Source organism: Pteropus vampyrus, unplaced genomic scaffold (genome assembly GCF_000151845.1).
Source record: "Pteropus vampyrus isolate Shadow unplaced genomic scaffold, Pvam_2.0 Scaffold462, whole genome shotgun sequence".
NCBI classification, from domain to species: Eukaryota; Metazoa; Chordata; class Mammalia; order Chiroptera; family Pteropodidae; genus Pteropus; species Pteropus vampyrus.
Genome location: NW_011889243.1, coordinates 1,793,909 through 1,815,246, shown reverse-complemented (window position 1 = coordinate 1,815,246; position 21,338 = coordinate 1,793,909). Strand labels below are relative to the sequence as shown.

General features: G+C 35.9%; 2 protein-coding genes across 12 annotated transcripts in view; one reads left to right on the top strand and one right to left on the bottom strand.

The window, feature by feature from the left end:
* The window catches only part of PEAK1 (pseudopodium enriched atypical kinase 1), a 259,266-nt gene extending 253,594 nt beyond the window's left edge, over positions 1-5,672 (bottom strand). For 8 of the 9 annotated variants that reach the window (XM_011382136.2, XM_011382141.2, XM_011382137.2 and 5 more), the window contains exon 1: positions 5,438-5,672. The gene's annotated coding sequence lies outside the window, so the exon portion shown is untranslated. The remainder of the gene's footprint in view (positions 1-5,437) is intronic. The other variant, XM_011382133.2, reaches the window with a different exon arrangement.
* Positions 5,673-6,092: 420 nt separating this feature from the next.
* HMG20A (high mobility group 20A) overlaps positions 6,093-21,338 on the top strand; it is an 80,407-nt gene continuing 65,161 nt past the window's right edge. The window contains exon 1 of one of the 3 annotated variants that reach the window (XM_011382129.2): positions 6,093-6,411. The gene's annotated coding sequence lies outside the window, so the exon portion shown is untranslated. Of the gene's footprint in view, positions 6,412-6,601; positions 6,704-6,849; positions 7,000-21,338 lie in introns of those variants that run through there. The other 2 variants (XM_011382131.2, XM_023524378.1) reach the window with 2 other exon arrangements.

Here is a 21,338-nt window from a genome sequence, read left to right as displayed (position 1 = left end):
GGGGAACTTAAGTGAGAACTTCAACAAAGTGATAATAAGCACAAAAAAGGACACAGAAACCACAAAAACAATCAGAAATGAAAACTATAATAACTGAAATGAAAAATACACTACAAGGAATCAACAACAGATTAGATGAAGCAGAAAATCAAATCAGCGATTTTATGAGGCCATCATTACCCTAATTCCAAAACCAGACAAAAACATTACTGGAAAAAAAAAAAAATACAAGCCAATATACCTGATGAGCAGAGATGCAGAAATTTTTAACAGAATATTAGCAAACCAAATTCAGCAGTACATTAAAAAGGTCATACACCATGACTAAGTACACTATGTTCCTGGGATGCAAGGTTGGTTCAATCCAGAAATCAATTGACGTAATATACCACATTAACAAAATGAAGGATAAAAAATCAAATGATCATATCAATAGGTGCAAAAAAGCATCTGACAATGTCCAGCATCCATTTATGATAAAACTCTCTGCAATGTGGGAATACAGTGAACATACCTCAACATAATAAAGGGCATATATGACAAACCCACAGCTAACATCATACTCAATGCTGAAGGGCTAAAAGCATTTTCCTTAAGAGCAGGGACAAGACAAATATGTCCACTTTCACCATTTTTATTCAATCTAGTATTGGAAGTCCTAGGCATAGCAATCAGACAAGAAAAAACAAAAGGCATCCAAATTGGAAAGGAAGAAGTAAAACTTATTATTTGCAGATGACATACTATAGAGAACTCTAAAGATTCCACCAAAAAAATAACGATTATAATGGATAAATGAACTCAGTAAAGTAGCAGGATACAAAATTAATATTCAGAAATGGGTTAAATTCTTATACACTAAAAATGAATTATCAAAGAGGAAAGGAAAACAACTAAATTTATAACTGTATCAAAAAAGGAAATACCAAGGAATAAATTTAACCAAGGATGTAAAAAAAAAAAAAACAAAAAACAAAAAAAAAAAACCTCTACTTAGAAAATTATAAGACATTGAAAATGGAAGCATATACTGTGCTCATGGACAGGAATTAAGTGACATCGTTAAAATGGCCTTTCTACCCAAAAAATTTATAGATTCAATGCAATCCCTATCAAAATACCAATGGCATTTGTCACAGAACTAGAACAAATAATCCTAAAATTTATATGGAACTACAAAAGACCCAACCAAATAGCCACAGCAATCTTAAGAAGAACAAAGTTGAAAGTATCATGCCAACTATACTGCAAGATTATAGTAATCAAAACGGCATGGTATTGGCATAAAAACAGACACATAGATCAACAGAACAGAGCACCCAGAAGTAAATCCACACCTCTATGGTCAATTAATCTACAATAATGGTGGCAAGAATATACAATGGGATAAAGACAGTCTCTTCAACAAATGGTGTTGGGGAAAACTGGACAGATTCATGCAAAAAAATAAAAGTGAACCACTTTCTTACACCACAAACTCAAAATGGATTAAAGCCTTAAATGTAAGACCTGAAACCATAAAACTCCTAGAAGAAAACATAGGCAATAAACTCTGACATTGCTTTTAGTAATTTTTTTGGCTACATCTCCTCAGGCAATAGAAAAATTAAAAAATGGGACACTAATGGATTTTTGCAAAGGAAACCATCAACCAAACAAAAAGACAACCTACTGAACAGGAGAATATATTCACCAATGATACATCAGACAGACAGATTATATATGTGTGTGTGTGTGTGTGTGTGTGTGTGTGTGTATCCAAGATATATAAAGAATTCATACAACTTAACACCAAAAGAACTGAAAATCCAATTAAAAATTAGTAGAGGACCTGAATAGAGATTTCTCCAAAGAGGACATACAGATAGCCAGCAGACATATGAAAAGATGCTCAACGTCACTACTCATCAGAAAAAGGCAAATTAAAACCACAATGAGATAGCACTTCATACCTGTTGAAATAGCTATCACCAATAAATCAACAAACAACACGTGTTGACAAGGATGTGGAGAAAAGGGAAGTCTTGTGTACTGTTGGTGGGATTGCAAGTTGGTGCAGCCACCATGGAAAACAGAAGCAGACTCATAGACACAGAGAACAAACTGATGGTTGCCATATGGGAGGGGGATTAGAGGGTTGGGTGAAAAAAATTAAGAGATTAAGAAGTACAAATTGGTAGTTACAAAACAGTCAAGAAGAAATAATCAATAGGAAATATAGTCAATAATAATGTAATAACTAAGTATAATGCCAGGAGGATACTAGACTAATTGGGGAGATGACTTCATAAATTAACTGTCTAAACACTATGCTGTACATCTGAAACTAATATAAAATAATATTGAATGTCAACTGTAATTGAAAACTAAAAAAAAATAAAATAAAAAGTAAAGCAAATATCAAATATAAAAATGTTTTTATAGATTATGTTGAAATATTTTTGATATATCAAGTTAAATAAAATATAGTATTAAAACTAATTTCATTTTCCTTTTTTAATGTGGTTACTAGAAAAATTTTAAATACATATATGACTTACATTTGTGGCTTGTTTTATATTTTTACAGGACGGTGCTGGTCTATAAATGTCTTTTCCCTCTTTCTGAACCTAGATAATTCTTATTTTTGAAAATTAGCTTAGGTAACCCACTAAGATATATTTCAGGACACTCCTCTGCCCCCAAGATCCTACCCAAGTCTTAGTCAACTATCCCTCCTTCTCTGTGCTTCCATACGTAAGAATCTGCTTATACCTGTTACATAGCATACCACATTGTAATTGTTGATTATCAGCTATCATCTCCTCAACTGCACACTCCTTGAAAAAAGCGGTATCATTCTACATATACTCGACGTACCATCATGCCTACCTCTTAAAAGGCACTCAAAATATCTGTCAAACAGATGTGAACTATCTATATTCCTGGCCTGATACTTCGAAGAATTTCTTCGAAGAAAACAAATCATCAATGAAGGAGCCTAGACTTTCTCAGGAGCTCTCTAGTAATGAAAAGACTGGGATGGTGATAGGGAGTAGAAATTACAGTAAAGAGAACAGTAATGAGAAAATAGAGTTCATCACGCACGCTTGCCTCCTACAGTGAAAAAGGTATTTGCAGCAGCGATATGGAGCCCTGAACTCACACTTGGCATGCCAGGGGCCACAGCTTGGTTTCTAAATTACTTAAAATGCCCATCCAACAAAAAAAGTATGATTTGGCAAGCTTCGACACAAACAGCTAGAGCTCAGCACCTGTTCCATTTAAACGGCACATCATTAAAGTTAAAAACAACAAATCTCTTTCATGAATGCTAATCTCATGATGCTTCACCACGGAGCAATTTTGAAGAGTTATATGAAATGTGCCAGAGCATGAATTTATGGCTGATGCTTATTTGGCAAATATGATTGACACTGCTAGAGGTTGAAAAACATGTATGCAAATAAGCAAATAAAAGTTTTTAAGCTCTAAGACTTAAATATTTACATTAGCATAAAAGTACAAAGATAAATGTTTATGAGTACACATATAACACATCCAGGAACAATTTTTCAATGTGATTGTCAGGAACAGTTATGAAGTGACATTATTTCTTTACAGGCCTCAGGGTAGACGTTTAAAAATAAATTCTGACAGAATGTTAATGGGGCACGAAAATTATCGAGGAAGTTTCTGTGTAGTATCACTAGGTAAAATAAACAGTCACAGTATCATAGTAGTTCAAAACAATCTTATCTTTTCCTTTCACCAAAACATTTTTCTTCCCATCCTGGAACCCAGCCGAACATAATGTCAGCCCCTAAATGGAGGGTACAGGGTGGAGAGAAGGACTACATATCAAAAAGCCTTCAATAATTTGACATTTTTTCCCACATAACATAGTCATGTCAGTCTCCAAAATAAAGACATGATAAAATATTTCCTCCTCCTCCCCTTGACAGCTATGGAAAGATGTTTGTTTTTTCACATAGTTTGTGAATTGGTCATAGGCAAACTCACTAGCAATGGTATGAATTCTGCTTCCTTTGTTAACTGTTAATCTCTGGGCTGAGGCTATAACTCCATGTTTGAAGCCAAAAAAATGTACTATAACTGCCATTACAGTTTACTAAACGAGTCACCAAAGAGAAGTGCCAGGCACTTCAGAAAGTAATTAAGGTAGTCAGTAAACAGCTATCTAAAAATGCTCTTAGATTACAGAAGCCATCAAGAAGCGAGACTGCTCATGGAAAGTTTTACCCTTGTGGATAATTCATGTTTTTCACTTCCATACTGCAGAGAGCAATATACATTCTCCGACTACACACGGTACTACATCATTTCATTTATAAGGAAAAAAGACGTTGTGGCTAAACAAAAATCAGTAAGTAGTCCCCAAAACAGAATCCTCAAGGCAATCCCAATTCAGGTGAAAAGCTGTTGACACACGTCATCCAATGACCTAAAAAGTAGTCTTTTACGTAAGTCTCCAAATATTTAATTCAATGTATACTCATCACATTTAACAGAAGCAAAAGAAAAATGTATTAGGTTTTCTACAGCAAGGCCGATAAAGATGAAACCTAGTTTTTCTTTAACTTGTCACTAACGCCAGCCTTCCAATAAAACTCCATTCCGCAGCTCTCCAATTCCTAAACTTAGATCTTAAAAATAACAACGGGTTACAAGAAAGTAACATTTAAAGGTGGGAGGGCTCCTCTTTCCTGTTGCTCTCAGCAGACTTTAACGTCGTCAAAGGACGAAAAACGAAATCAAACTCTCAGATGGGTGGCGCAGGAGACGGAGACAGGATAGGGAAAGGGGTTCAGACGTTGAGTCCTCATCACGGAAGGTAAGAAAAGTTGCAAGAATGGACGAGTCAAAGGAGAAACAAACTGACCAGCCGAGCAAAGCAGCCCGTTAGGGGGCTCACAAGCCGCAGCCCGAAGAGAGCGGGCAAAGAGCCACAGACTAGGCTGAGCTGGTACTCCAGGGACTGGAGCGGGATGTTCGTGTAGACCTAGAGGGAGCGAGAAGAGACCTTCTTGCTCCAGTCTCTTTGCTCCCAGCACTTCCAGCCTTCACTTTCCCCACCATCCTCCCAGCCACGCCCGGGGACGTCTCTAGCTGCCAGGTCCCGACTTTCTCTCCTCGGGGGCGGGAAGGGGGGAGGGCGCTGAGCTACTGGGGCCGCTGCTGCCGACGCAGGAGACGGGGAGAGAAGGCGCGCAGTGCCGGCGGGCCCCGGAGGCGCAGAGGCGCGGGGACGGCCAAGGCCGGAGAGCCCGGGCCGGGATGGCCGCCCGAGACCCCGCGGCGGCGCTAACCAGACTCCGCGGCGCCCTACCCGGATTTCTTCGGGTTAGCGCCCTCAACTCACCGGGACCCTGGTCCCACAAGCCGGCGCGAGAAGAGAAGGGGAAGGAGAGGACGCAGGCAGCCCTGCCCCCGTTACCTGAGAGGCGAACACGCCGCCGCAGCAACCACCATCACCGGCCTTCCAGCCCTCTTTCCGGTCGCCGTGGCCACTGCCGCGGAGCTACTGACACTAACAACAACTATTCGCTGTTGCTGAGTCCACCGCGCGCTCCCGGCTGCCCGCCCAGCCCACCAGCCTACCAGCCTTCACCCAGCCCCGCGACTGCCTCTTCGCGCGCGCGCGCGCGCGCTCGGCGTCGCGCTCCATAAGGAACGCGCACGCGCACAGGCCCTCGACCCAATACCCTGTCGCGTCTCAGTCCCGCAGAAGGAGCCACCATGAGGGCCCTCCTCTCACGTTACTACCCTAATAGAATGAATCCTAGAAGGCCCCTTATTGGCTGAGGAGAGTGTGGCCAATATGGAGGGCGGGACGACCAGAACCTTAGGCTGCCCTGAAGCAAAATTTCGGTTCAAGTAAGTTCCAGTGGAAAAGGGAAATGAAATATTGGCCCATTTGGTGCCGGAGCCCCTTAAGTCAGCTTGTCGACGAATAGAATATTTGTGTTTTCAAGGACTCCAATATATAGTAATTGCCAATTTAAGTCCTAATACTTTCTGCAGGCCTTAGCGATTAAAAAAACTACATCTCCCAGAAACCTTCACGAAAATGAGTCTCGCCTTGCGTAGTCACGTAGTCCTTCGTCACTTTTGAACAAAATAATCCCTCCATTTTTCTGAAGGTATCGGGTGTAATATTTCATTTTTCTGCTCGCCAAAACAATTTTAAATGTTAGTGCAATAAGAGAAGTTGCCTATGGGAAGATGGTTAAGCGATTAGATAAAGAGAAAGAAAGGACATCATAATAAAGTACTGCGGAGGAATTTTTGTCAACCTGTGAGACAACGGAGTGAGAAGAGTGAATGCGATTGTAAGGGGCTTAAAGAATTGTCTTCTGTGTAGGCGACATTCTTTAGCCGTAGACCCCTGCCTACGCGTATCGTCAGAAGGTCAGTAAGCAAGGCGAGCTGGGGGGTGGCCATAGTGGAGGTGCCCCTCACCCTTTAAAGACCGTCGCTCTTTTGCTGTTCTTAATTGGTTTGTCTCGATTTGAGGCCGACTGAATGGGGGCTCCTTACTTCCGGTTGGGGGAGGGGAGGAAGGCTTCCTGGGGGAAACGGGGCGGGGAAACAACTCACTTCCTATGCGGGTGATGGTTTGGGGGTGCCCAGTCCACTTCCTGTGCCGCGAGGGCTTGAAAACGTGAAGCTTGGTGCCATTTGAACAGACCGTATTTTAAAGGTTTGGCATTGTGTTTTATGAGAACAGTTAAGGTTATCCCACCAATTTGTGCTAATCTCCCGCCTTCAGTAAAAATTTGTGTTTTGTTTCAATGTGTAAGATGGAAAATTTTCTCCCCGAAAAAATTTTGTTAATGCATTCTTCAGAGAATTCGAAACCCTTGTTAAAATTCTCTATTCATTTCTGCAAGACGACATACTTTCTTGTGTGACTCATAATTGCCCACCTCTGTTCCCCTACTCAAGTCCAGCCTTCACCGAGTGAGATACAGTGTTCTCTGCCTTGACACGCTACAGGTACTTATTTTCAAGTAGGTTTATTACAGGACTCTATATATGATGTAAATTATGAGGCATGTTCAGCTTACCAGAATGGAAGTGTCATACTGAGGTGCTCAAATACTTATTACTTTAACTGATATGATTACTATCTTAAACTTCTTAGACTTTCATTTTAGCCTACAGATTCTGCCCTGTGCCTGAGAACAACTTCCTGAGTCTTAAAAATTCTTACATGTAACATGTAGCATTTGCGAAAGTTAGAGACTTTAGTACATTTTCCCCTGTAGTTTAATTTTATATCGATTCAAAAATGGTATCTTCTTCGTGTTTTTAAAGCATCGTACAAGGATCAAGAGGTTCAGCTCAGATTTTAAGTGGGAGGAGGGAAATTGGCTCACGAAGGACAAAAGATGAAGAAGAATTTCTATTTTTCCTGCATTCTCTGTTTTGTAAGAAACTGTATAAAGTAGTAATAAACACTCAACAATTTTGATTCCTTGGCTTCTGTTTTCAAGTACCATGGTATTTGGGTTAGGTGAGTGTGTAGTGAAGGAATCAATCTATTTGGAGCTTATGAAATCTCCACAATTTTAATTTTAGAATATCTATCAAGTGAACTGTAATGTCTTTAATGGATTTTTAAGAGACTAAAGCCTATGTTTTTTTCTTTGGAATTGTTACATAATCTATCCTCAGAATTTGCAATTATTTTAATTTTAGTTCTTTTAAAAAGTTATTTGGTTCAGAGTTTAATAAAAATATGTTTTAAAAAATGTTACAGTAAAGGGAGAAAATATATGTTTTAACCTTCTGTAGACACAAAAGAGCTGTCTAAGACCCTAAAATCAATGAGTTCATCTTTTCAAAGACTACAAAATTTATGCAGTAGTTGAAAAGGCGAGACAAAATACTGTCTGTTAGAAGATTAGGGACATGTAGACTACCTCAAGCAAGAATTGATTAAAGAGAAGGTGTTCACTGTCTTCATTATAGCGTAATATAAAAGAAAATACGATATTCTGACAAACTAAACTATTAAACTATAGTATTAGGAATTACTGAAGTAAATAAAGATTGTGGAACTAAGTGGAAAAGACAAAAATCAGTTAATATAATATTGGTTGAGAAACAGTAATACTGCCTTTTGGAAAGCAAAGGAATTTATTAAATTAGTTTCTCTTGCTATTCATGGAAGAAATGCAATGAGAAAAATAAAAATTTCTGCAGCTGAAAGACTTGAACAGCCTGAAGAACTGTCTGTTCGGAAGAAAGCAATATATAAAGTACATATCTGAGAGAAAATGGTTTGTGATAAGTGGCAGTTACTCATTGGTGCAATCAAAAAAGAAATACTAGACAAGTTGTGAAAAAAGTCCATGGAACCTGTTTTTATTCTCTTTAAGTGTTTCTGTAGAGAGGCTTACTGCCTCCGAAGGGCTTTTACTTTTCTTAAGAATTTTTTTTGCAGTTTTCTTTGCATGTTCTAATAGAAGTATACTATCAAAATTAGAAAAATGCTTTTCTAAGTGTGCTCTTGTTATATCCTTGAATAACAAGAATTTGAGATTTTCATTCCATTATTTGCCATCTGTAATAAAGAACTTATCCATTTTGTGAAGTATTTAGATTAGATAACCGTTTTCTTTTCCAAAAGCTGTCATTGGATACAGTGCTCACAGCAGTTTGAAATATTAAAACAGATCAAAATTCTGAATTTCATCTCACTGAAATTTGATTAACCACAAAGTGCTAGATACCATGTATAATGCAAAAGTATCTTTTCATTCTTTGATCTACCATTTTTTTATAAAATCTTGATACTGTTTTACAGCTGTTGCTTTCTTTGTTTAGTAGTTTTTGTCATGAGGTTGAGTGTTAAAGAGAGTATGCTAACCATTTAAATGGTTTTAAACTTAGTACTGTGCTGTCTTTATATTTCAGAACCTCAAGACTATTCAATATCCCTTACATGACTTTTCATTATTTCAGCAAAAGTTTATTGAATGCCTGTTGTGTGCTAATCACTGTTCTAGGAACTTGGAATATATCAATGAATACAAATATTCATAGTTTCTTGGAGATTATTCTCTTGTTTCCAAATTAAAATTATAATTTTGTTCCCTTGGTATTATGATCATTGTCCAGTTTGGATCAAGAAGCAGCCCTAAACTTGGTCTCTCTTGATCTGGATCTCTAAGCCATTCTAACCCCAGTTTTGAATATTTCAACCTAATTTTTTTCTAGAGCATACAAGCCCATCCGTTAAATATTCAGCCCTTTTCATTGACACATGCATTGTGATTCTACCGTCCCAGACTCTTTTTATGGCAAAAACAAATTAAAGTGGACAATGGGGAAAATAACAGCATCAGACAGGCCTGGGTTCAAAACTTGACATTTTGCTAACTAAGCTTACTAGCTTGGCAATCTTAAGCAATTTACTTGACCTCTGAGCCTTAGTTACCATAAACCTAAACATGGTTGTTGGGTAGATCAAGGATATTATATGTAAATCACCAGGCACAATACCTATTGTTAGGAGCTTAATGAATACTATTATTTTCTCCGCAGTCTTGCTTCTGCTAGTCTAGCTATTGGGACTTGCCCACATGTCTGTCTTAGGATACAGTAGTAAAAGAATAGGATAAGGTATAGGATTATTTAAATTCTATCATTCCCTTATAGCATGCTCACTTAGTTGTCAAGATTTTATTTCTTGTTTCTCGTGGGAAGGAGAGATAACTAATTTCCATGGTCACTTTAGAAAATATACATAATAGAAAGATTTGAAGCAAAGGTTAGGGAATCACTAGGGTAATTTGAATTGTTATAGGAAGACTTTCAAACCATTCTTCGAAACCTATTAAATGCTAAGCCTACCATTCAAGATTCTTCACACTATGACCATATCTCATTACTTACCTTTCCACAACTGAATAACTATTGGTCTCTGAAAAAAAATTCTATACTGTATTGAAAAAAATTCTGTACTGTATACAGGTTTTCTCTCTTTGTTCATGCTAGCTATCCTCTGCCTGAAATACTTTCTCTTTTCCTAGGAATCCCTATCAATCAAATGCCACTTTCTTTGAGGCTCTTTCCTAAGTACTATATTCAACTTCAAGAAGTATTTCCTGATGTCTATCTTCTCTTTCCACTCTCAAGCATATATGCTGTGTTCATTGAACCTCCGTTTTGTACTTTTCTTATGGTATCTAACATCCAGTGCTGCTTTTATTGTCGCTTGTTATTGTTATTGCATATAGAGTTTATGTACTTACATAAAAAGCTTTAGATTATCTTATTTTTATTTGTGCCTCTCCTGTCATACCTGGCACAATGCAGTTCACATCATAAGTAGTAAATATTTCTGGAGTTGAACTAGCACTTGGGATAAAGTGAAACTAATCAGTAAGTTTTATCTAATATTTATGCTCACCATTAAGCACAGTGAACAGCATACAATACTCAAATATCTGCCAAATGAAAGAGTGAGTAAGTCATCATTTTCTCATTTGTGGGCATCTTACGGTGTCAATATGTCAATGAGTGTGTATTAAATACCTACTATATGATCTGAAATATGAGAGCTGATCCTTGCCCTCAGTTTAACTGGAAAGAAGTTATCATTGATGTAGACTCTGAAGACCGCAGGTGTTTTGAGTAAAGATGGGGTGGATAGGTTAGTATAAAGCTGTTTGCATTGTGAGAGATATCTCAGGCTATTTGAACTCGGAAACAGAATAGATTTCGATATCAAGAGACGCTTAAATTGCAGTTTCGCTCCTGGGTGTGTATACCCAAGAGAATTGAAAGTGCGTTCACACAAAAACTTTTACGTCAATGTTTATAGCAGGATTATTCATAAGAGCTAAAAAGTAGAAACAAACCCAATGTCCATCAATTGATGAATGAATAAATAAAGTGTACTATAGCCGTACAATGGAATATTATTCGGCCATAAAAAGGAATGTAATGATACATGCTATAATATGGATGAACCTTGGAAATATTACCCTAAAGTGAAAGGAACCACAAAAGGCTATATACTGCATGATGCCATTTATTTGAGATGTCTAGAAAAGGCACATTCATAGAGACAGAAAGTATATTGGTTGCCAAGGACTGGGGATGGGAAGTGACTGCTAATGGGTGTGAAGTTTTTTGGAGGAGTAATGAAAATGTTCCAGCAATAGATAGTTGTGATAGTTGCACAACCTTGTTACTAAAATACCTGATATAACAATATACTAAAAACCACTGAATTGTACACTAAAGAAGTGAATTTTATGGTACATGAATTATATCTCAAAAAAAAGAGGAAGGGAGAGATTTAAACTTAAAAAATAAAAACTTTTGGATGGGGCTAGAAGAAGAAAGCAAGATATATGAAAGCAAGAAGGTGGCAATTCTTCCTCAGGTCCTAAAGGGAAGGAAATGTAAGTGACTAGGTATAGGGCTAGAGGTATATTGAGGATCAGGTGAAGATGAATATGAAGGTTTCTGGGTATCATGTCTTAAAGAAGCAGGCAGGTGAATGTTTAGAATAAAGGGGTGTTAACAAAGGAGAAAGACATCTTAGGATCTTGAAGGAAGCTTCAGATTTCTTTTTGATTAGGTCAAGGATATAGTATGTGGTCAACTTGGTTTCTATGTGACAGTCAGCTGAGTTCAGAGGGCAAAAGCATCATAAGGTAAGGCAGTCTGATAGCAATCAACAATGAAGTTACTAAAAAAGATGGGAGAAAAGAGACTAGAGAAAATTTGATTCTAGTTTGATTCTAAAACTACCCCCAGATGATGAAAATAGATAAATCTTAATGGGAAGGATCAAAGGGCAGTATTTTGAGAAGTTTATACAAATAAAGGTATTCATTGGAAGAAATACTTGAGTACCTTTTATGCGCCAGGCACTATTAAATAAAACTATAACTATTTTTCTTATTTGAATTCTTTCTTAGGATAATGTCTTATGAGTGGGATATTGATTCAAAGAGTACGGGCATTTTACAGTTCTCTGTATAAAAACTATATTATTTCCCTAAAAGTTTGTACTAATTTTTTATGTCACTAGTAATGCATGAGTGTGTTGTTTTTACCACAGTTTCACCAGCAAATTTTGGGCTAATTGAATAGGCATAAGATCATTCTTCATATTGGTTATTGCTTCTAATATAAGGATTTCTATACCACAGCACTGGCATTTCTTGAAGCATGAAGGAGTTCAAAGCCTTTATATTGGCTCCACAATCTGAAAGGATATGGATGTTTAAGGACCCTAGAAATCAAACCAGCCTCTAATTTGAACCAGTTCAAAAACTACTTTTATTCAGTGATGCGCTCATTTTCTAAATGATATTCACAATTATACCACATTTAGCCATAATTCTAATTCCCATTTGACTAACTTAATTCTAATAATTTGGTGTTGTAGATATTAACTAACTTTATTTTGCTTATGATAAAATTGAAGTTTAGAAAGGTTAGGTCACGTGCCCAAAGTCACTTAACCAGTAAGTGATAGAGAAAGGATTTGAATACCTCTTAGGCCAGTGATCACTCTCATACTCCATGACCCCTGAGTGTCACTACTAAAATTTACTGGGAGCTAATGGAAACTGGAAGAGTAATCTGAAATAGAACTTGGTAATTAGGTACTTACTTACCTGTGTACATAATAAAGCAGTTAAATTTTTTTTTTTTTTTTTATTGAGGCTGTAGCATATTGACAAAAAGAGGGAAATTTTTCTTTAAGCCCACATTTTCAAGGCCTTTTCTCTTCTTCCCTGATGAGCAGGTACATACTGTCCAAAATCTATGATGGGAGCAAAGTAGGAGGAGGAAGGCAGTGGTAGGGAAGGTGCCTGCCTTTGAGTGTATACATTGAGATTCATCTGATGATAGAAGGAGCAAGTAAGTGACCCAAAATAACTTTTAAAATAATAACTTCAAGTCTTAACATGATAACAAGGTTAATAAGATTTTCAGAGCATTGGCAAAAAGATTCTTTCATTTTTATTCAAGTATAGTATACTCGCTAGACAAATTTAAGATAAGGAATGTAAAACAAGAGATGCCATGGTCCACCGCTGGCTTTTAGACAAGATATAATCACAATATATAAATAAGGCAAAAAGGCCCAGAATTACACACCAAATAAGTGATACAATGGGCATTAGAACATAGGCCTCCTGCTTCCCAGTACATTTTACTAAATTGACTGAACTAAGTAGAAACAACAATTTATGTGGTTGTTTTATATGTACAATTTTTTATATCTTAATGTGGTATCCTTACAGATCATTTCTCCGTGTATTTTAAAACAACAGTGATGAAGATCCACACACCAAATTGCTAGGTTAGAAAAAGAAGTGATACTGAAGATCAGATGGAACCCTGATGTATCAGATAGTCTATCTGTAAATTATACCTAAATCATATATATCTGTATCCAAGAATGCTTTGATGGGGGTGGGAGATACATATCTTTTGAAAACTATCATAGAAACATTATTCTTGAAAGATTATGATGTGGATATATGTGTATTCGTATTTAAGCATTTGAATTTTCAACAAAGCCCAGTCCTCATCCATCCCTGCTACTTTAAGTGAAACTTATATTCCTGCTTCACAAGAAATGGTATCCGGATACTCCACTTTTTTCTTAGTCTCAAATTTTATATCTCTCTTCTCTTGCCCATCTCCACACTGCCTTCATTCCTGCACTCCATAGCTCTAATTTCCTGTTCTCTTAACACAAACCTTTCATGTTTGTTGCTAGTGATATCAATTACTACAACTCTTGGGACAACAATATAGCTGTTGTATCAACAAACATAAAATGTTCATAGTTTTGAACTAGTAATTCCACTGATAGGATTTTATTCTGAGAAAATACTTAAAATAAGGAAAATAGCTAATGGCACAAAATGTTAACAGCACTGATATCCATACTGTCTTAAAAAAATGGAATTATTAAATCCATATTAAGTGCTTTGCACATAGTAAGCCCTCATTAAGTGTTTTTGTTACTAGATGTTTTATAGACATATCGCATTTAATCTTCACATCCTCACAATTTTATGAGATATTTTTATTTTCATTTTACTTAAAATTACAACTCAGAATGTTTAAATACCTAGGTAAAATAACTTGCCACAGTCACATAGCTAATAAAGAGTAGAGTTTTGATTGAGAATCCAAGCTATGACTTCCATTCCTGGCTTGGACGGACGAGGTTGCTGCAGACTAATGCTGAGAACAACATGAAGAGGCAGATTTTTTTTTTTTTTTTTCTTTCAAGAAAAGGAATAGTGAAAGCTTCAGAGTCCTACTGAGGCAGCCAGAACCTTTTAAGAAATCAAAATCATGGAGCTAAGAGAACTTCAAAATGTGAGCTGATAATGTTCTATGCTTCTCTTTTCTTCCAGGAATTTGCTTAATTCATAGTGTGGGACAAGAAACTATGAAACTTAGCAGAGGATTTCTGCTAAAGACAGGAAACAGTAGTCTCATGGGGCAGGGTACACAAAATTTGGAGTTTTATTTACAAGTGGCTAAGACTGAGGGGCCAAGATCCTGGAAGAGAAGGAAGACAGCAAGAAAAGATTTTTTAAACTTACTTTGCCATCAAGGTATTTGCTGCACAAACTCAAAGGCTGAGAAGCTAAGTAGAAAACCTCTGAAAAACAGGTGAATTTTTTATTCATCTCATGATGTCGAGAAGTGAAAATTAAAATATCCAAGGAGGAGAGGACCTGTAAACACCTCAGACTCTCAAGGAAGATTCCCTAGAAGACTACACCCTTAAGTGGGGGCAAACTAGAGGTACAGAGAGGGCCTTACAGAAATTATCACCTAGACTCAAATTAGCTTAGTTTCTTATTGAAATAAAATGATCTGTCCTGCTGCTACATTCCAGAGGATAGGGTGATTTCACTTTGGAGGAAGTAGTACCATCCAAAGTGGCTACAGCTTCGCATGTACAAGATCTACCATACTAGTAGAAATTACCAGGCATATGAAAACAATGAAATCAAGAGAAAATGTTGACAATAGAAACAGACACAGAAATGATCCAGATGTTAGGAGTTATCAGATGTTGATTGTGACTACTATGTTCACGGAAATAGATGCCAAGATGGAAATTTTCACTAGAGAAGAAGAATCTATTTTTAAAATAATTTTGAAGTTCTAGAAACTGAAAAATACAGTGATTGAAATTAAGAACCTTTACAGAGGATTTAACACAGCAGAACAGATGATTAGTGAAGGGGAAGATAGAGCCTTAGAAAATATACAGATTGAAATATGGAGAGGAAAAAGGATAAAATTAAAGAAAAGAACATTATATAGAGGGCTGAATAATGGTTCCTGAAAGTTGTCCATATCCTGATCCCCAGAACCTGCACACACATTACTCTGCATAGCAAAAAAAGACTTTGCAGATGTGACTATGTTAGGAATCTTGAGATTATCTTGGATAATCCAGATGTATCCTGTGTAATCACAGGGTCTTAAGTGGGAGGCAAGAAGGTCAAAGATACAGATAGAAGGTACTAAGGACAGAAATACATCAGAGAAAAAAGAAGTTACATTCTTGGCTTCGAAGATAGAGTAAGGAGCCATAAACCAGTGAATATAGGCAGTTCCTAGAAGTTGGAAAAATCAAAGAAACGGATTCTTTCCTAGAGCCTCCACAAAATTCTGTGGAACCATTTTAGACTTATAATATCTAGATTATAAGAAAATAAATTTGTATTGCTTTAAGCCAGTAGTTTTGTGGTAATTTTTTTAAGTAGCAATATAAAACTATTACAGAAGTATAGGGAAAATGATGAAAAAGTCTAATACATGTGTAATTGGAATCCCAGAAAAGGAGTAGTTAGAAGAAGGAGTATTTGTTGAGATGATGTGTTGTGACTTTGTCAAATTAACCTTAGAACCCTGGAGTGTCAGATAGTAAGCTACGGTTCAGAAAAAGACCATAAGGGAATTGAAATAGAGAAGTTTATTTCTCACAGGTCTTGGAGGAAGTACATGGATGCCTTGAGAGGGCACACAGGAAGGTCAAGGCAGGGTGCAAGCAGAGAGAGCTGTAGGACCTGGGGCACACGCCTTTATTAGGATTCATGGATGGAATGCTTTGGCATTCCCAGGCCTAGTCTGGACTGGTCAGTTGAAACGGAAAAAAATAAGATTTAGGTAAGCTCCAAGGGGTTTTTGTCTAAAAGGCACACAAGGGGAAGGCCTTGGGCGGTTAGGAGACTGTTTATCACAAGAGATCTTGAGGAAGTCATATCAGGAACTTATATTTACTTGCGACTCTGCGGGATGTTATATAAGGCATGTGCATTGCATGAGGGGCTCATGTCTATTTAAAGCCCCCAAAGACTACTTAGCCAAACAAAATGGATGCCAAGGCAGCAATACTAGAGCGTATGTAGCTAATGACAGGGTTTTCCAAAGCTGATGAAATCCATCAAACCGTGGATCTGAAAAGTGTGAAAAACCCCAAGCAAATACAAGGAATATCAAACTTAGGCATTTCATAGTAAAACTGCTAAAAGTAGCCAGAGGAAAAAAAGACATATGCAAGGAACAATGATATGACTGACATCTGACTTTTCAACAGAAAAAGTGAGGACCAAAAAACAATGAAATGCAATCTTTAAAGGGCTTAAAATAACTGCCAATCTAGAATTCTGTCTCCAACAAAAACATTGTTCTAAAGTACATGAGCCATAAAGAGATTTCCAGAAAAATAAGACAATTCACTGCATGAAGACCCTCACTTAAAAAAAAAAAAATACCAAAGGTAATTTTTTAAGCAGAAGAAGAATGATTCTCGTTGGAAACTTGAAAGCTCAAGGAAGGAGTGAAGAGCAATAAATAGAAAGAATAAACAAAATACAACTAAATATTGACTGTACAAAATAATAATGCTTTTTGGGGTTATAAGTACACATCATTTTAAAATGTATGATAACATAAAAGGTGGGGTCACTGTACATGGAGATAAAATATAGTAAGGGTCATAGCATCTTCTGGGAAGTAGTAGAATTATAAATTCTAATAACTATTGTATAACTATTAAAAGAACAGTAAGTGAACATATAACTAGGAGACAAACAATGAAAAATTAATAGATTAATCCAAAAGAAGGAAAGAAAAGGGCATATAACAGCTGAGACAGAACAATAGGTAAAAAAAAAATTAATCAAAAATCCAAGTAAAACAATAATTGTCATTTTTTTTATTCCAATGATTTTTTTAAATCCAATTTATACTGCTTATGAGAGACAGGCCACAAATTATAAGGACCAAGAACTATTGGAAGTAAAAGAATGGAAAATATACATCTTGCAAACACCAACCAAAAGAAATTAGAGTTATACTGTATTAATGTCAATTCATAATAGACTTGAATTCAAGAAGAATGACTAGAAATAAGGAAAAACATTTCATAACTATAAAAAGATCATTCTACCAGAAAAATACAAGAACTAAATTTGTATCAAGTAATGTAGCTTCAAAAACTATTTTTCAAGGTCACACTGAATTTTTACCAGAAAGAGTGTACGATGGGCCATAAAGTAAGTCCACAAATTTCATCCAGGATATATCATCTGACCACAGTAGTATTAAGTACAAAATGGTTTATAAAACAATAACTAACAAACTCCAACCCCAAAATAATTTTTTGAAAAGCCTGTTGGATCAAAAAAGAAAGCCCAATGGGAATTAAAACACATTTGTAACAATAATGAAGATGCAGTATATCAAAATACATGCAAATCAGCTAAAGTTATACTTGATGGGAAATGTGTAGCCTAAAATGCATGTACTAGAAAAGAAAATAGTCAAAAACCAGTGATCTAAATATCCTATCTAAAGAAATTAGGAAAAGAAGAGCAAATTAAAGTTGAAAGAAATTATAAAAATCAGAAATTAATTAAATGAAAAAATTTGGCCAAATTTTGTTCTTAAAAAGACCAGTAAAATGCATAAGCCCTCTAAAAATACTGATCAGGAAAGAACACAAATTACCAATATTAGGAATGAAAAGAGGACATTTCTCTACAGTTTCTACAGATGTTAAAATCATAAGATATAAACAACCTATTAAACAAATTTGAAGTTTTTGGCGAAATGGACATTGTTAAACACACCTTACCAAAATTGGCACATGAAGCAATAGAATATTTGAATATTTAAATTGGTTTACAAGGGAAACAATGTCTAGATGCCTTTATTGATGAATTCTTACAAATGTTTAAAGAAGTAATCCCTGTCTTACAAACTCTTCCATAGAGTACAACTTGTTTTCTGAGATCAGTGAAGCCTTGATATCAGTCCCTTTAATGAACTTAAATGTATTGGGAATGTACAAACTCTAAAAGAATCTACAAATTATTAGAATTAATAAATTTAACAAAACTACTTGATGCAAGGTCAAATTACAAAGTAAATTTATATATACAAGTAACAAAAAAGTTAGAAAATGAAATTTATAAAAACAGTACCATTTACAATAGAATCCAAAAAATCAAACTTAAGTTTTGCAATACCTTTAGACAGAAAACTAAAACGTTGAGAGAAATTAACTAATAATCTGTAGTCATAGATTGGAAAACTCAGTATTATGAAGATGTCACTTCTCTCCAAATTGGACTACAGAGTGAATGGAATCCTAATAAAATCCCAGATGGTTGTATATAGGACAGAAAGGGAGAATTTACATGTTGGTTCCAAAATCCACATAAACTAAAAGGACTAAGCATAGTCAAGACAATATGATTAAAAACAAAGCTGGAAGACTCATTACCAGATACCAGGGTATACTGTAAAGCTACAGTAATTAGATAATGTCATATTCGAACAAGTGTACACGAATGGACCCATGGAACAGAATAAAGAGCCCAGAAACAGTCTGACACATACTTGTTTTATGACAGCAGTGGCATAGTAGTACAGTAGGGAAAGGACAGATTTTTCAATAAATTCTGCTGGGTCATTTGGGGAGAAAAGAAATGAATCTTGATTTCTACCTCACAACAAAAATCAATTCCAATTGGATTATCTAAATGTAAAAAAATGCTTTAGAGAAAAACTTGAAAATATCTTAATCTAGATGTAGGTAAAGATCTAAAAAAGGAAAAGGTAAATCGGACTTCATTAAAATTAAGAAATTATGTTCATCAAAGAAACCATTATGAGAGTGAAAAGACAAGTCACAGAGTGAAGCGCATATTTGTAATTCATGTATTCCGTAAAGGACTTGTAGAACTCCTAAAAATAGGGAAAAAAGACAATCAAATTTCAATAAAAAAAAGGTGCTCCACAAAACTATCCAAAGGCCAATATGTATTCAATGATCAATAATCATCAGATAAATGTAGTGAGATACCATTACATACCCTGTGAAATGACTAAAATTTTCAGACTGACACTATCAGGTGTCGATGCGAAAGAGTTGAAACTTACATGCTACTGATGCATAAATCATTACAATCATTTTGGACATCAGTATGGCTGTATATTTTTAATTTTTTTATTTCAGGTATACAGTACAGTGGTTATATATCTATATAATTTATTAAGTGATCTGATTACTATAGCATAGCACCCATCTGTTTTTACACATTATCCTTACAATAATATTGACTGTATTCCTTTATCTTTTTCACCTAACCCAGCCACCCTCCCCACTGGCAATCACCAGTTCTCTGTACCTGGGAGTCTGGTTTTTTTTTTAGTTTATTCCTTTTGTCCCTTAGAGACCTCATAATAGTGAAATCTTTTGACATTTATCTTTCTCTGACTTATTTCACTCAGCATAGTACCCTCTAGGTCCGTCCATGTCGTTGCAAATGGTAAGATTTTATGGCTGAGTAACATTCCATTGTATAAATGTACCATAACTTCTTTGTGCAGTTGTCTATTGGTGGGCACTTACATTGCTTCCATATCTCAGCTATTGTGAATAGTGCTGCATTGAATATAGGAGCACATAAATATTTACGAATTGGTTTTCATATTCTTTGGATAAATACCCAGAAGTGCAATTGCTGGGTCAAAAAGTAGTTCTATTTTTAACTTTTTTAGGAACCTCCAAACTGTTTTCCATGTGGCTGTACCAACTTGCAGTCTCACCAGTAGTGTACGAGGGTTCTCTTTGCTCCACGTCCTCGCCAATGCTTGTTGTTTTTTGATTTATTAATGATAGCCATTCTGATGGTTGTGAAGTGATGTCTCATTGTGGTTTTAATTTGCACTTCTCTGATAACTAATAATGTTGAGCATCTTATCGTATGTCTGTTGGCCACTTGTATGTCCTCTTTGGAAAAATGTCTATTCAGGTCCTCTGCCCATTTATTTTAATTGGATTGATTTTTTTATTGATGAGTAGTATGAGTTCTTTAGAGTTTCTGGATATTAACCCCTTGTCAGATGTATGATCTTCCATTCAGTAGGTTGTCTTTTTGTTTTGTTAATGGTTTCCTTTGTTGTGCAAAAACTTTTAATTTGTTGTAGTCCCATTTGTTTGTTGTTGTTGTTTCCCTTGTCCAAGGAGATATATCAGAAAAAAATTAATAGCAATATCAGAGCATTTACTGTCTATGTTTTCTTCTAGAACTTTTATGGTTTCAGATCTTCAATCTATTTTGAGTTTATTCTCAGATATGGTGTAAGAAAGTGGTCCAGTTTTATTTTTATGCATGTATCTGTCCAGTGTTCCCAACACTATTTGTTGAAGAGACTTCTTTACCTCATTGTATATTCTTGCCACCCTTGTCATAGTTTAATTGACTATAGAGGCATGGATTTATTTCTGGGCTCTCTCTTCTGTTCTGTTGATTGAGGTGTCTGTTTTTCTGCCAGTACCATCTTGTTTTGATTACTATAGCTTTGTAGTATATTTTGATATCAGGTAGCATACCTCCAACTTTGTTCTTAAGATTGCCATAGCTATTTGGGGTCTTTTGTGGTTCCATATAAACTTTAGGATTATTTATTCTAGTTCTGTGAGTAATGCCATTGGTATTTTGAGACTGCATTGAACCTATAGATTGTTTTGGATAGTATGGCCATTTTAATGATGTTAATTCTCTCTACCGATGAGCATAGTATATGCTTCTATTTATTGTATCTTCAATTTCTTTTTTCAATGACATAATTTTCAAATAACAGGTATTTTACTTCCTTGGTTAAATTCCTAGGCATTTTATTGTTTTCGATGCAATTGTAAATGAGATTGTTTTCTTAATTTGTCTTTCTGAAAGTTCATTATTGGTATATAAAAATGCAGCGAACCTCTGAATATGAATTTCTTATCCTGCTACTGTACTGGA